The sequence below is a fragment of the Thermobia domestica genome, chromosome 1 (genome assembly GCF_964235325.1).
Source record: "Thermobia domestica chromosome 1, izTheDome1.hap1.1, whole genome shotgun sequence".
Classification (NCBI taxonomy): Eukaryota; Metazoa; Arthropoda; class Insecta; order Zygentoma; family Lepismatidae; genus Thermobia; species Thermobia domestica.
In genome coordinates this window covers 188,872,109-188,887,295 of record NC_137454.1, presented here as the reverse complement: position 1 = coordinate 188,887,295, position 15,187 = coordinate 188,872,109, and positions in this window count along the sequence as shown.

Sequence of the window (15,187 nt, the reverse complement as noted above, 5' to 3'; positions counted from 1 at the left end):
AATTTTTGTCTAAAAGAATTTGAAATGGTTCCACCTTTTCCGTGAAATCTTTAATATGCGCCCTCAAATAGTCCGAGGAAACTCTTCAAGGTCCGTTTAGAGGTTGGTTTCTTAAAATTGCGTATTTTGTTGGCAATTTTAGGTGATATTTTAATCTCCTTTCCATTAACTGTGAATCCTAAAACTTAATTCCGAGTATAATAGATGGGTCTTGTTCGGGTTTGCTGTAAAGTCGTGTTTTCGTAACCTTTTAAAGAGCAATTCCAAGTCTGACAATTGTTGTTTCCAATTTTTGCTCCCTATAACGAGGTCATCCGCAAAGGCTGTTATGCGCGGTGGTAGACCCTCTAAAAGCATTCGTACAGCTATACTTAGGGCAGCGGCGGACGAAGTGTGTCCCATTACGCAGCGTTGAAACTTAAAGGCCTTCCTAGTATGATTGATCTCAAAAGTCATGTATTTTTGACTTTTGGGATGCAATAATAACTGTTTTTTTATGTCGATTGTTGAAATACAAGAATGCTTAAATATTGTGTGAATTTATTACAAGCCTGTAGATTCAGAACTAAGCGGAACTCTGAAGTATTTAGGTGCGTGAAGTTGGCAGGACCACTAAAAGCTCAAATTCTGAAACTCGGTGCAGAATTTGAGTAGAATTTGAGCTCTCAGAAAAACCAACTCCCAGAATTTGAGCTTTCAATTTAAAGGCTCTAAGTCCATTTGAAAGGTGGTCCTGCAAACTTCACGCTGTAGGACCACCGAAAGCTCAAATTCTCAAACTCCATCCAGATATTCACTAGAATTTGAGCTTTCAAAAAAACCAAATCCCGGAATTTGAGCTTTCAATTTAAAGGGTATAAGTCCACTTAAGATCTGCAATTTTGAACACATCGTACCAGGACACCAACAGCTCAAATTCTAAAACTTCGTGCAGATATTGAGTAGAATTTGAGCTCTCAGAAAAACGAACTCTCAGAATTTGAGCTTTCAATTTAAAAGGTCTAAGTCCATTTGAAAGGTGGTCCTCCCAACTTCACGCTGTAGGACCACCGAAAGCTCAAATTCTCAAACTCCGTCCAGATATTCACTAGAATTTGAGCTTTCAAAAAAACCAAATCCCGGAATTTGAGCTTTCAATTTAAAGGGTATAAGTCCACTTAAGATCTGCAATTTTGAACACATCGTACCAGGACACCAACAGCTCAAATTCTGAAACTTCGTGCAGATATTGAGTGGAATTTTAGCTCTCCGAAAAACCAACTCCCAGAATTTGAGATTTCAATTTAAAGGCTCTAAGTCCATTTGAAAGGTGGTCCTGCAAACTTCACGCTGTAGGACCACCGAAAGCTCAAATTCTCAAACTCCGTCCAGATATTCACTAGAATTTGAGCTTTCAAAACAACCAAATCCCGGAATTTGAGCTTTCAATTTAAAGGGTCTAAGTCCACTTAAAATCTGCAATTTTGAACACATCGTACCAGGACACCAACAGCTCAAATTCTGAAACTTCGTGCAGATATTGAGTGGAATTTTAGCTCTCCGAAAAACCAACTCCCAGAATTTGAGCTTTCAATTTAAAGGCTCTAAGTCCATGTGAATGGTGTTCCTGCCAACTTCACGCTGCAGGACCACCGAAAGCTCAAATTCTCAAACTTCGTCCAAATATAAAAGAGAATTTGAGCTTTCAAAAAAACCAACTCCCGGAATTTGAGCTTTCAATTTAAAGGGTCTAAGCCATCTTAAAAGCTGTTAATTTTGAACACATCCTACCAGGACACCACCAGCTCAAATTCTGAAACTTCGTGCAGATATTGAGTAGAATTTTAGATCTCAGAAAAACGAATTCCCAGAATTTGAGCTTTCAATTTAAAGGGTATAAGTGCATGTGAATGGTGGTCCTGCCAACTTAACGCTGTACGACCACCGAAAGCAGAAATCCTCAAACTCCGTCGAGATATTCACTAGAATTTGAGCTTCAAAAAAAAAAAAAAAAAAAAAAACTCCCGGAACTTGAGCTTTCAATTTAAAGGATCTAATTCCACTTAAAAGCTGCAATTTTGAACACATCTTACTAGGACAACAACAGATCAAATTCTGAAACTTCGTGCAGATATTCAGTAGAATTTGAGCTTTCAAAAAAACCAACTCCCGGAATTTGAGCTTACAATTTAAAGGGTCTAAGTGCATGTGGAAGGTGGTCCTGCCAACTTCACGCAACAGGACCCCCGAAAGCTCAAAATCTCAAAATCCGTCCAGATATTCAGTAGAATTTGAGCTTTTAAAAAAACCAACTCCCGGAATTTGAGCTTTCAGTCTAAAGGGTCTAAGTGCACTTAAAAGCTCCAATTTTGAACATATCCTACCAGGACACCAACAGCTCAAATTCCGAAAATCGGTGCAGATATTGAGTAGAATTTGAGCTCTCAGAAAAAGCAACTCCCACAATTTGAGCTTTCAATTTAAAGGCCCTAAGTCCTCTTGAAAGTGGTCCTGCCAACTTCACGCTACAGGACCACCGAAAGCTCAAATTCTCAAAATCCATCCAGATATTCACTACAATTTCAGCTTTAAAAAAAAAAAAAAAAACTCCCGGAATTTCAGCTTTTAATTTTAAAGATCTAAGTCCACTTAAAAGCTTCACCACTAACAGCTCAAATTCTGAAACTCAGTGCAGAAGTTGAGTAGAATTTTAGCTCTCATAAAAACCAACTCCCACAATTTGAGCTTTCAATTTAAAGGTTCTAAGTGCATGTGAAGGGTGGTCCAGCCAACTTCACGCTGCAGGACCACCGAAAGCTCAAATTCTCAAACTCCGTCCAGATATTCAGTAGGATTTGAGCTTTCAAAAAAAGCAACTCCCGGAATTTGAGCTTTCAATTTAAAGGGTCTAAGTCCACTTAAAACCTGGAATTTTGAACACATTGTACCAGGACATCAACAGCTCAAACTCTGAAACTCCGTGCAGATATTGAGTTAAATTTGAGCTCTCAGAGAAACCAACTACCAGAATTTAAGCTTTCAATTTAAAGGCTCTAAGTCCATTTGAAAGGTGGTCCTCCCAACTTCACGCTGCAGGATCTCCGAAAGCTCAAAGTCTCAAAATCCGTCCAGATATTCAGTAGAATTTGAGCTTTCAAAAGAACCAACTCCCGGAATTTGAGCTCTCAATTTAAAAGATCTAAGTCCACTTAAAAGCTGTACCACTAACAGCTCAAATTCTGAAACTCAGTGCAGAAGTTGAGTAGAATTTTAGCTCTCATAAAAACCAACTCCCAAAATTTGAGTTTTCAATTTAAAGGCTCTAAGTCCATTTGAAAGGTTTTCCTGCCAACGTTACGCTGCAGGAGCACCGAAGGCTCAAATTCTCAAAATCCGTCCAGATATTCAGTAGAATTTGAGCTTTCAAAGAAACCAACTCCCGGAATTTGAGCTCTCAATTTAAAAGATCTAAGTCCACTTAAAACCTGCGCCACTAACAGCTCAAATTCTGAAACTCGGTGCAGAATTTGAGCTCTCAGAAAAACCAACTCCCAAAATTTGAGCTTTCAATTTAAAGGCTCTAAGTCCATTTAAAAGGTGGATTATCCAACTTCACGCTCCAGGACCACCGAAAGCACAAACTCGGTCCAGATATTCACTAGAATTTGAGCTTTCAAAAAAAAAAGCAACTCTAGGAATTTGATATTTGAATTTAAAGGGTCTAAGTCCACTTAAAAGCTGCAAATTTGAACACATCGTACTAGGACATCAACAGCTCAAATTCTGAAACTCGGTGCAGATATTGAGTAGAATTTGAGCTCTTAGAAAAACCAACTTCCAGAATTTGAGCTTTCAATTTAAAGGCTCTAAATTCATTTGAAAGGTGGTCTTGCCAACTTCATGCTGCATGACCACCGAAAAATCCACAAACCAAGATAAATGAATCATAGATTATCTTAGAGAGCACTGTTTCCTTCAACGTTTCTATTGCACACACATTAGGGTCTAGTAAAACAATCCTATCTGGGACTCATGTTTTATCATATGAATATTAGGAAAGGTGTTAAAAAGTACTCCGCTGTCAAAATACATGTCTTTGACACGTCGTTTCGTAGATGTAAGCAGCCGAAAACGATGGAAACTGAACTTGAGAGATCTATGTTTCAGAAACTATTCAACGCAGGGAGTATGGCTTAATACTTAACCCTCAAAGTCTTAGCTGCTTTGTTTAGAAAAGCATGTTTCAAATCACTGCAATGTGTTCGGAATGGATTGCACAAAATGGTTTAACAAACGGCAAAGAAATTCTTTATCGCCTAGTTATCTCTCTGGGGAATTTCTTTTCTGAATTTTTGAGACGCACTGTGTACGTTGAATAGTTTCTGAAATACAGGCTTCTGAAGTATGCGACGTTTTGGACAGCTCATATGTCCAAGATGATGCGTCAAGGACCCATGTTAACTATAAGACCTTCGTCCTTTTTTTTTTTTTTGATTCTACGTTAATACACTGGAAGTTTGTAAATTTTTTTGAACACTTAATAACAAAATAAAATCATTTATTTCATTACAAGCGTGAGGTTAATAAAGAAATGCATAAATAAATAATTGAATAAATAAAGCTTTTTCAAATTTGCGGGTAATGTGTTCCACACTGTGTCCGAACATGTGGTTTGAATATGTGTTGATTTTATTTGACTTAAATAAAAAGTAATAACATCCAGAGTCAAACTTTGAGGATGGCCAATCTGGCAGACGACCCAGGGCCCGCGCTTTACGGCACCCGCGTTTTAAAGACATTTCTTCCTTTTTTTTTATATAAGAAACCGTTGTTCATAAAAAGAAGAAAATATTTAAAAATAAATTTGTCTTGAAATTAAAAGTCAAGTATCTGAGGAATTTGCTTACTGCCCAGTCGGCTTGAAAAGTAGCCTGTCGGCGCTCTGCGACTTTTATCGGAACTCCTGGCCCCGCGCTTACCTCAAGCCGCCCAAATATTCCGTAGATATTCAGTAGAATTCACCCTTCACAAGGACTTAGAGCCTTTAAATTGAAAGCTCAAATCCTGGGAGTTGGTTTTTCTGAGAGCTCAAATTCTACTCATCAATCCCAGCCCCCGCCAAGTGAACTTTGTGGTGGACAAACACCGTGTGCGTGGGTTTTCTCGGGGTTCTCCCGTTTCCTCCCACTTTCTTCATTCCACCATTTCATTCATTACTTATTATCACCGTCTCTTTTAGCCTAACCGGCATAACGTGGGACGTAACACTTAAATATTTCATTTCATTTTCAAATTCTACTCAATATCTGCACCGAGTTTCAGAATTTGAGCTGTTGGTGTCCTGGTACGATGTGTTCAAAATTGCAGCTTTTAAGTGGACTTAGACCCTTTAAATTGAAAGCTCAAATTCCGGGATTTGGTTTTTTTGAAAGCTCAAATTCTCTTTTATATTTGGACGAAGTTTGAGAATTTGAGCTTTCGGTGGTTCTGCAGCGTATAGTTGGCAGGACCAGCTTTCTCATGGACTTAGAGCCTTTAAATTGAAAGCTCAAATTCTGGAAGTTGGTTTTTCTGAGAGCTAAAATTCTACTCAATATCTGCACCGAGTTTCAGAATTTGAGTTGTTGGTGTCCTGGTACGATGTGTTCAGAATTGCAGGTTTTAAGTGGACTTAGACCCTTTAAATTGAAAGCTCAAATTCCGGGAGTTGGATTTTTGAAAGCTCAAATTCTCTTTTATATTTGGACGGAGTTTGAGAATTTGAGCTTTCGGTGGTCCTGCAGCGTATAGTTGGCAGGACAACCTTTCAAATGGACTTAGAGCCTTTAAATTTAAAGCTCAAATTCTGGGAGTTGTTTTTTTTGAGAGCTCAAATTCTACTCAATATCTGCAACGAGTTTCAGAATTTGAGTTGTTGGTGTCCTGGTACGATGTGTTCAAAATTGCAGCTTTTAAGTGGATATAGAGCCTTTAAATTGAAAGCTCAAATTCTGGGAGTTGGTTTTTCTGAGAGCTAAAATTCTACTCAATATCTGCACCAACTTTCAGAATTTGAGCTGTTGGTGTCCTGGTACGATGTGTTCAAAATTGCAGATTTTAAGTGGACTTAGACCCTTTAAATTGAAAGCTCAAATTCCGGGAGTTGGTTTTTTTTTGAAAGCTCAGATTGTAATGAATAACTGGACAAAGTTCGAAATTTTGAGCTTTCGGTGGTCCTGCAGCGTGAAGTTGGCAGGACCACCTTTCAAATGGACTTAGAGCCTTTAAATTGAAAGCTCAAATTCCTGGAGTTGGTTTTTCTGAGAGCTAAAATTCTACTCAATATCTGCACCGAGTTTCAGAATTTGAGCTGTGGGTGTCCTGGTACGATTTGTTCAAAATTGCAGATTTTAAGTGGACTTAGACCCTTTAAATTAAAAGCTCAAATTCCGGGAGTTGTTTTTTTTGAAAGCTCAAATTCTAGTGAATATCTGGACGGAATTTGAGAATTTGAGCTTTCGGTGGTCCTGCAGCGTGAAGTTGGCAGCACCACCATTCACATGGACTTAGAGCCTTTAAATTGAAAGCTCAAATTCTGGGAATTCGTTTTTCTGAGAGCTCAAATTCTACTCAATATCTGCACGAAGTTTCAGAATTTGAGCTGTTGGTGTCCTGGTACGATGTATTCAAAATTGCAGATTTTAAGTGGACTTAGACCCTTGAGATTGAAAGCTCAAATTCCGGGAGTAGGTTTTTTGAAAGCTCAAATTCTAGTGAATAACTGGACGAATTTTGAGATTTTGAGCTTTCGGTGGTCCTGAGCGTGAAGTTGGCAGGACCACTTTTGACATGGACCTAGACCTTTTAAATTGAAAGCTCAAATTCTGAGAGTTCGTTTTTCTGAGATCTATAATTCTACTCAATATTTGCACCGAGTTTGAGAATTTGAGCTGTTGGTAACCTGGTACGATGTGTTCAAAATTGCAGATTTTAAGTGGACTTAGACTCTTTAAATTGAAAGCTCAAATTCCGGGATTTGGTTTTTTTGAAAGGCCAAATCCTACTTAATATTTGGACGGAGTTTGAGAATTTGAGCTTTCAGTGGTCCTGCAGCATATAATTGGCAGGACCACCTTTCACATGGACTTAGAGCCTTTAAATTGGAAGCTCAAATTCTGGGAATTGGTTTTTCTGATAGCTCAAATTCTACTCAATATCTGCACCGAGTTTCAAAATTTGAGGTGTTTGTGTCCTGGTACGATGTGTTCAAAATTGCAGATTTTTAGTGGACTTAGACCCTTTAAATTGTAAGCTCAAATTCCGAGAGTTGGTTCTTTTGAAACCTCAAATTCTCTTTTATATTTGGACGAAGTTTGAGAATTTGAGCTTTTGGTGGTCCTGCAGCGTATAGTTGGCAGGACCACCTTTCTCATGGACTTAGAGCCTTTAAATTGAAAGCTCAAATTCTGGGAGTTGGTTTTTCTGAGAGCTAAAATTCTACTCAATATCTGCACCGAGTTTCAGAATTTGAACTGTTGGTGTCCTGCTCGATGTGATCAATAATGCAGGTTTTAAGTGGACTTAGACCCTTTAAATTGAAATCTCAAATTAAGGGAGTTTTTTTTGAAAGCTCAAATTTTAGTGAACATCTGGACGGAGTTTGAGAATTTGAGCTTTCGGTGGTCCTGCAGCGTGAAGTTGGGAGGACAACCTTTCAAATGGACTTAGAGCCTTTAAATTGAAAGCTCAAATTCCGGGAGTTGGTTTTTCTGAGAGCTAAAATTCTACTCAATATCTGCACCGAGTTTCAGAATTTGAGCTGTGGGTGTCCTGGTACGATTTGTTCAAAATTGCAGATTTTAAGTGGACTTAGACCCTTTAAATTAAAAGCTCAAATTCCGGGAGTTGTTTTTTTTTGAAAGCTCAAATTCTAGTGAATATCTGGACGGAGTTTGAGAATTTGAGCTTTCGGTGGTCCTGCAGCGTGAAGTTGGCAGCACCACCATTCACATGGACTTAGAGCCTTTAAATTGAAAGCTCAAATTCTGGGAATTGGTTTTTCGAGGAGCTCAAATTCTACTCAAATTCTGCACCGAGTTTGAGAATTTGAGCTGTTGGTGTTCTGGTACGATGTGTCCAAAATTGTAGTTTCAAGTGAACTTAGGCCCTTTAAATTGAAAGCTCAAATTCCGGGAGTTGGTTTTTTTGAAAGCTCAAATTCTACTTACTATTTGGACGGAGTTTGAGAATTTGAGCTTTTGGTAGTCCTGCGGCGTGAAGTTGGCAGCACCACCTTTGACATGGACTTAGACCTTTTAAATTGAAAGCTCAAATTCTGAGAGTTCGTTTTTCTGAGAGCTCAAATTCTACTCAATATCTGCACGAAGTTTCAGAATTTGAGCTGTTGGTGTCCTGGTACGATGTATTCAAAATTGCAGATTTTAAGTGGACTTAGACCCTTGAGATTGAAAGCTCAAATTCCGGGAGTTGGTTTTTTTGAAAGCTCAAATTCTAGTGAATAACTGGACGAATTTTGAGATTTTGAGCTTTCGGTAGTCCTGCAGCGTGAAGTTGGCAGGACCACTTTTGACATGGACCTAGACCTTTTAAATTGAAAGCTCAAATTCTGAGAGTTCGTTTTTCTGAGATCTATAATTCTACTCAATATTTGCACCGAGTTTGAGAATTTGAGCTGTTGGTGTCCTGGTACGATGTGTTCAAAATTGCAGATTTTAAGTGGACTTAGACTCTTTAAATTGAAAGCTCAAATTCCGGGATTTGGTTTTTTTGAAAGGCCAAATCCTACTTAATATTTGGACGGAGTTTGTGAATTTGAGCTTTCAGTGGTCCTGCAGCGTGAAGTTGGCAGGACCACCTTTCACATGGACTTAGAGCCTTTAAATTGGAAGCTCAAATTCTGGGAATTGGTTTTTCTGATAGCTCAAATTCTACTCAATATCTGGACCGAGTTTCAAAATTTGAGGTAATTGTGTCCTGGTACGATGTGTTCAAAATTGCAGATTTTAAGTGGACTTAGACCCTTGAAATTGAAAGCTCAAATTCCGGGAGTTGGTTTTTTTGAAACCTCAAATTCTCTTCTATATTTGGACGAAGTTTGAGATTTTGAGCTTTCGGTGGTCCTGCAGCGTATAGTTGGCAGGACCACCTTTCTCATGGACTTAGAGCCTTTAAATTGAAAGCTCAAATTCTGGGAGTTGGTTTTTCTGAGAGCTAAAATTCTACTCAATATCTGCACCGAGTTTCAGAATTTGAGCTTTTGGTGTCCTGGTATGATGTATTCAAAATTGCAGATTTTAAGTGGACTTAGACCGTTTAAATTGAAAGCTCAATTTCCGGGAGTTGGTTTTTTTGAAAGCTCAAATTCTAGTGAATAACTGGACGAAGTTTGAGATTTTGACCTTTTGGTGGTCCTGCAGCGTGAAGTTGGGAGGACCACCTTTCACATGGACTTAGACCTTTTAAATTGAAAGCTCAAATTCTGAGAGTTCGTTTTTCTGAGAGCTCAAATTTTACTCAATATGTGCACGAAGTTTCAGAATTTGAGCTGTTGGTGTCCTGGTACGATGTGTTCAAAATTGCAGATTTTAAGTGGACTTAGACTCTTTAAATTGAAAGCTCAAATTCCGGGAGTTGCTTTTTTTGAAAGCTCAAATCCTACTGAATATTTGGACGGAGTTTGAGAATTTGAGCTTTCGGTGGTCCTACAGCGTGAAGTTGGCAGAACCACCATTCACATGCACTTATACCCTTTAAATTGAAAGCTCAAATTCTGGGAATTCGTTTTTCTGAGATCTAAAATTCTACTCAATATCTGCACGAAGTTTCAGAATTTGAGCTGGTATTGTCCTGGTAGGATGTGTTCAAAATTAACAGCTTTTAAGATGACTTAGACCTTTTAAATTGAAAGCTCAAATTCCGGGAGTTGTTTTTTTTGAAAGCTCAAATTCTGCTTACTATTTGGACGGAGTTTGAGAATTTGAGCTCTCGGTGGTCCTGCAGCGTGAAGTTGGCAGGACCACCATTCACATGGACTTAGAACCTTTAAATTGAAAGCTCAAATACTGGGAGTTCGTTTTTCAGAGAGCTAAAATTCTACTCAATATCTGCACCGAGTTTCAGAACTTGAGTTGTTGGTGTCCTGGTACGATGTGTCCAAAATTGTAGTTTCAAGTGAACTTAGACCCTTTAAATTGAAAGTTCAAATTCCGCAAGTTGGTTTTTTTGAAAGCTCAAATTCTACTGAATTTTCTGGACGGAGTTTGAGAATTTGAGCTTTCGGTGGTCCTGCAGCGTGAAGTTGGCAGGACCACTTTTGACATGGACTTAGGCCTTTTAAATTGAAAGCTCAAATTCTGAGAGTTCGTTTTTCTGAGAGCTCAAATTCTACTCGATATCTTCACGAAGTTTCAGAAGTTGAGCTGTTGGTGTCCTGGTACGATGTGTTCAAAATTGCAGCTTTTAAGTGGACTTACACTCTTTAAATTGAAAGCTCAAATTCCGGGAGTTGGTTTTTTTGAAAGGCCAAATCCTACTTAATATTTGGACGGAGTTTGAGAATTTGAGCTTTCAGTGGTCCTGCAGCGTGAAGTTGGCAGGACCACCTTTCACATGGACTTAGAGCCTTTAAATTGGAAGCTGAAATTCTGGGAGTTGGTTTTTCTGATAGCTCAAATTCTACTCAATATCTGCACCGAGTTTCAGAATTTGAGCTGTTTGTGTCGTGGTACGATGTGTTCAAAATTGCAGATTTTAAGTGGACTTAGACCCTTTAAATTGAAAGCTCAAATTCCGGGAGTTGGTTTTTTTGAAACCTCAAATTCTCTTTTATATTTGGACGAAGATTGAGAATTTGAGGTTTCGGTGATCCTGCAGCGTATAGTTGGCAGGACCATCTTTCTCATGGACTTAGAGCCTTTAAATTGAAAGCTCAAATTCTGGGAATTGGTTTTTCTGAGAGCTAAAATTCTACTCAATATCTGCACCGAGTTTCAGAATTTGAGCTGTTGGTGTCCTGGTACGATGTATTCAAAATTGCAGATCTTAAGTGGACTTAGACCCTTGAAATTGAAAGCTCAAATTCCGGGAGTTGGTTTTTTTGAAAGCTCAAATTCTAGTGAATAACTGGACGAAGTTTGAGATTTTGAGCTTTCGTTGGTCCTGCAGCGTGAAGTTGGGAGGACCACCTTTCAAATGGACTTAGACCTTTTAAATTGAAAGCTCAAATTCTGAGAGTTCGTTTTTCTGAGAGCTCAAATTCTACTCAATATCTGCACGAAGTTTTAGAATTTGAGCTGTTGGTGTCCTGGTACGATGTGTTCAAAATTGCAGATTTTAAGTGGACTTAGACTCTTTAAATTGAAAGCTCAAATTAAGGGAGTTGTTTTTTTTTTCAAAGCTCATATTTTAGTGAATATCTGGACGGAGTTTGAGAATTTGAACTTTCGGTGGTCCTGCAGCGTGAAGTTGGCAGGAACACCTTTCAAATGGACTTAGAGCCTTTAAATTGAAATCTCAAATTCTGGGAGTTGGTTTTTCTGAGAGCTAAAATTCTACTCAATATCTGCACCGAGTTTCAGAATTTGAGCTGATGGTGTCCTGGTACGGTGTGTTCAAAATTGCAGATTTTTAGTGGACTTAGACCCTTTAAATTGAAAGCTCAAATTCCGGGAGTTGGTTTTTTTGAAAGCTCAAATTCTACTGAATATCTGGACGGAGTTTGAGAATTTGAGCTTTCGGTGGTCCTGCAGCGTGAAGTTGGCAGGACCACCTTTCAAATGGACTTAGAGCCTTTATATTGAAAGCTTAAATTCTGGGAGTTGGTTTTTCTGAGAGCTCAAATTCTACTCAAATTCTGCACCGAGTTTCAGAATTTGAGCTTTTAGTGGTCCTGCCAACTTCACGCACCTGAAGTATTTGGCTTCTTCACTATGAGAAGTGGCGAGGAAAAGGAACTGTCACTAGTCTCTTTAATAATATTGGCGTCTAAAAGTTGTTTAATTTGTAAATCAATTTGTGGTCTTACTGCCAATGGAATGGGAGGTGATCTCTGATGGAAAGAGTCTCCTTTATCTATCCTTATTTTATGCACATAGCCACGAAAGTAGCCAATGTCAGTTGGTGTATAAAAGACATCCCTGTATCTAAAAAGTAAATCATGCACAGCTTTTTTCTGTTGACTCGTTAAATTTGGATTGATGTCAAATAACTTAACATCAAAAAGTGACTTGGTCTCTTCTAGCCTATTCTGAATTTCTTGTTCCGTTTTATAAAATGTTTCGTCATTTTGTTCATCTTTATGGTAATCACCCTGTAAATCTACTTCTTGAACATTCTCTTTAACATATGCAATTGGGGTGCTCTTTACTAACGTTACCGGTCTACTAGTAGGATTTGATATCAATAAAGTCAAATTATTCTTAGGTACTTCAGTAGGCAATGTTTGTAGTCCGTATTTGTCCAGCAAATTTTCTAATGGAGATATAAAAAAAGTATTCATTATTCTTTTGTCGATTCTTGACATTAATTGGTAAAAAGAAATGTGACCTGGCTGGTATGGTAACCTTTCGAGTTGTAAAAACATTAGCCGACTTGTGCTGTTTTATTGTATGCATAGCGTTAGCAGATAATTTTTCCTAAGTATCAATTTCAATTGAATACTGCGGAGGTCGTGGTTTCTTGTATACTGACAACATGTTATTCTTTAAGTCAATTTTGGTCTGTAATCGATTCAGAATGTCTTTACCGAATAAAGGCAAAAAAATCTCCATGCTCTAAAATTCTGAAATAATGAGAAAATGTCGTTGAGCCAATTCTGAATGTAATCAAAGCTATATAGCGTAAATTTACGATGGAATCCTCAATTCCTCGTAGATTAGTGCTAAAAGAAATCAATTTTGTGTTGGAGGAAGCCAATTTTTAGGCCAAAGACTCAATGAACTGCCAGTGTCTATGATTACAGGATATTTTTCTTTATTAATTGTTACATTAATTAATAATTTATGTTCCTGATTTAACATATTAATGTTCTCCCTTCTATCTGATAACGGAGCCACTGCATAAAGTGATGTATTTGCAATTTTTGTTGTTCACTTTCCTGTTTCTCGGCCCTCAGAACATGTTCTTCAGAGGGTTTGTCCTGGGGCCCCCCTAGGCGTTTCCCTGCTGATTGTTTTTATAGCATGTACTGGAAGAATGACTTTTTTTATAGCATGTACCGCATACTGTAATTGTTTCCGGCCTAGGATTACTATTATTATTTTTAGAACTGTTCTTATTTCCATTTCTCTGCCGATTCTGATTCCCATTATTTGTATTTTTCGACCTATAATTGTTACGTCCTCCTCTCTTAAATTGTGAGTTCTTTATAGCATTTTGAGCTACTAGAAGAGACAGTTCAGTCATTTGATTTGCTAACTTAGTGAAATCTAATGAATTATTTGCACTGGGATTACTAGATGTGCTAGGCGCGGGGGGTTCGGGAGGGGGATTCGGATTAGCAACTTGGGGGGAAGGATTCGGAGTTATCTGATTTTGTGATGCACCCTGTAGCTGCGGTGCTGAAGGTGTAGGAAAATTTGGAGCTGGTTGCTGGTATTGATTCCAACTAGGTGTTGGGTTACATAATGGATAGGTCAGTTGTTGTTGATGCACAGGGAAGGAAGCGCCAGCGATTGCTGATGAGTGTAACTTGCTGACTGGTGTACTCTGATCGCAGAGTACATAAAATGCCTGTTGTAACTCCACGTGATCACGTTTCTTCATTAGATCATTTGCTTTCTCGAGATTGTGTAAATGCGTTTGTAAGGCGTGAACAGTTGTAAATGTTTCTAACGCTATCTTTTGCAAAAAAGTTTTCTTTAAACCTAAGGATAAATAATTTATTTTCTGCTCCTCGGTGACCTGAGGCAAAACTTGTCTAATGACCCTTAATTTTCTGAGAAAATACGCATCTATAGGCTCGTTTTCACCTTGTTGGACTTGAAAAATTTCAAATTCCGCCCGATATGCCGGTAATCTTGGTCTACTGAGTTCAACTAATTTGTCTTTTAATTGTTCATAATTAAGCGCGTCTAACTGATTCTGGGCCTTTAACTGTAGGACTAAGTCAAGTGCTACGACTTGTAAGTACATAGATAATAGTTCTTTCTTTTTCTGATCATTCCACGAATGCAACAATGCAAGATGGTCGAAAAGCATAAAAAATATATCGGGGTCCTCCGTAACCTGTCTCGAATACTTAGTGAGGTGTGGTATATTAAAGGAAGGGCGCGAATTCTGCTCCATATTTGTACCGTCCTCCGGAAAAGTGTTCTTTCCAGTTCTAGTTTGAGGCATGCACTAAAATAGTCAAGTCTGATTCACCAATTGTACACTTAAAAAAATCACATACCTTTGAAAAAAAAAAAAAATCACTTTCAAGTTAATAAAATACTGTCCGGTAGGGGAGTATTCAGATCGATACTGAGTCGGTCAAAGCCTCTACCATGTAAAACTTTGTCTCATAGGATTTTTGGGTAGAGCAGTTAATAAAAAGTCTGATTATCGACTCCCACTACCAGTTTTTATTATAAAACTTCCTCTATAAAAGTATTTTCACAAAATACTATACAAATTAATCTCTCTAGAATCAAGATGAGTTATAGGTGGTCTTTGACCGTAAGGTCGCAGACAGGATCTCCAACAGAGCCCCGAAGCAGGCAAAGCGGCTGAGGTTGGGATTCCCAGAGCCAGAAGCAGGCAAAGCCAGGAGAAAGGATAGGCGTAGTCCCGTAGCAGACTAGAGGCCCTGGGGTTAGGTTACTCCTAAAGTCCCGAAGCAGACAGTAGGAGGGTGACCAGAAAACTGGTATCGAGTTGCCTTCGTCCATCCAATTTATAGGGTCCTTTGGGTGGCGGTGGCGCTGCTGCTCCGATGTCGTCTTCTGCTCCGTGGTAGGGGCCAGAAGCCGTCATCTGCATGTGATTATAGGTCCCTCTGGTGGGAGATCCTCTTGCTGAACCATGTGGTGGTGTTCGTAAACATTGATGCGTGGAATTGCTTGTTTACATCACATAGGATATTACAATATAGATAGATAGATAGATATAAATCAATATACAGGGTGAGTCAAAAGTCCTTGGACACCTGCATAAGTTTGAAAATTGACGGGAAAAGTAAAAAAGTGATGATGGGAACAGAGGTTTGATGGGGTGCCGCAACTTTCGGAGT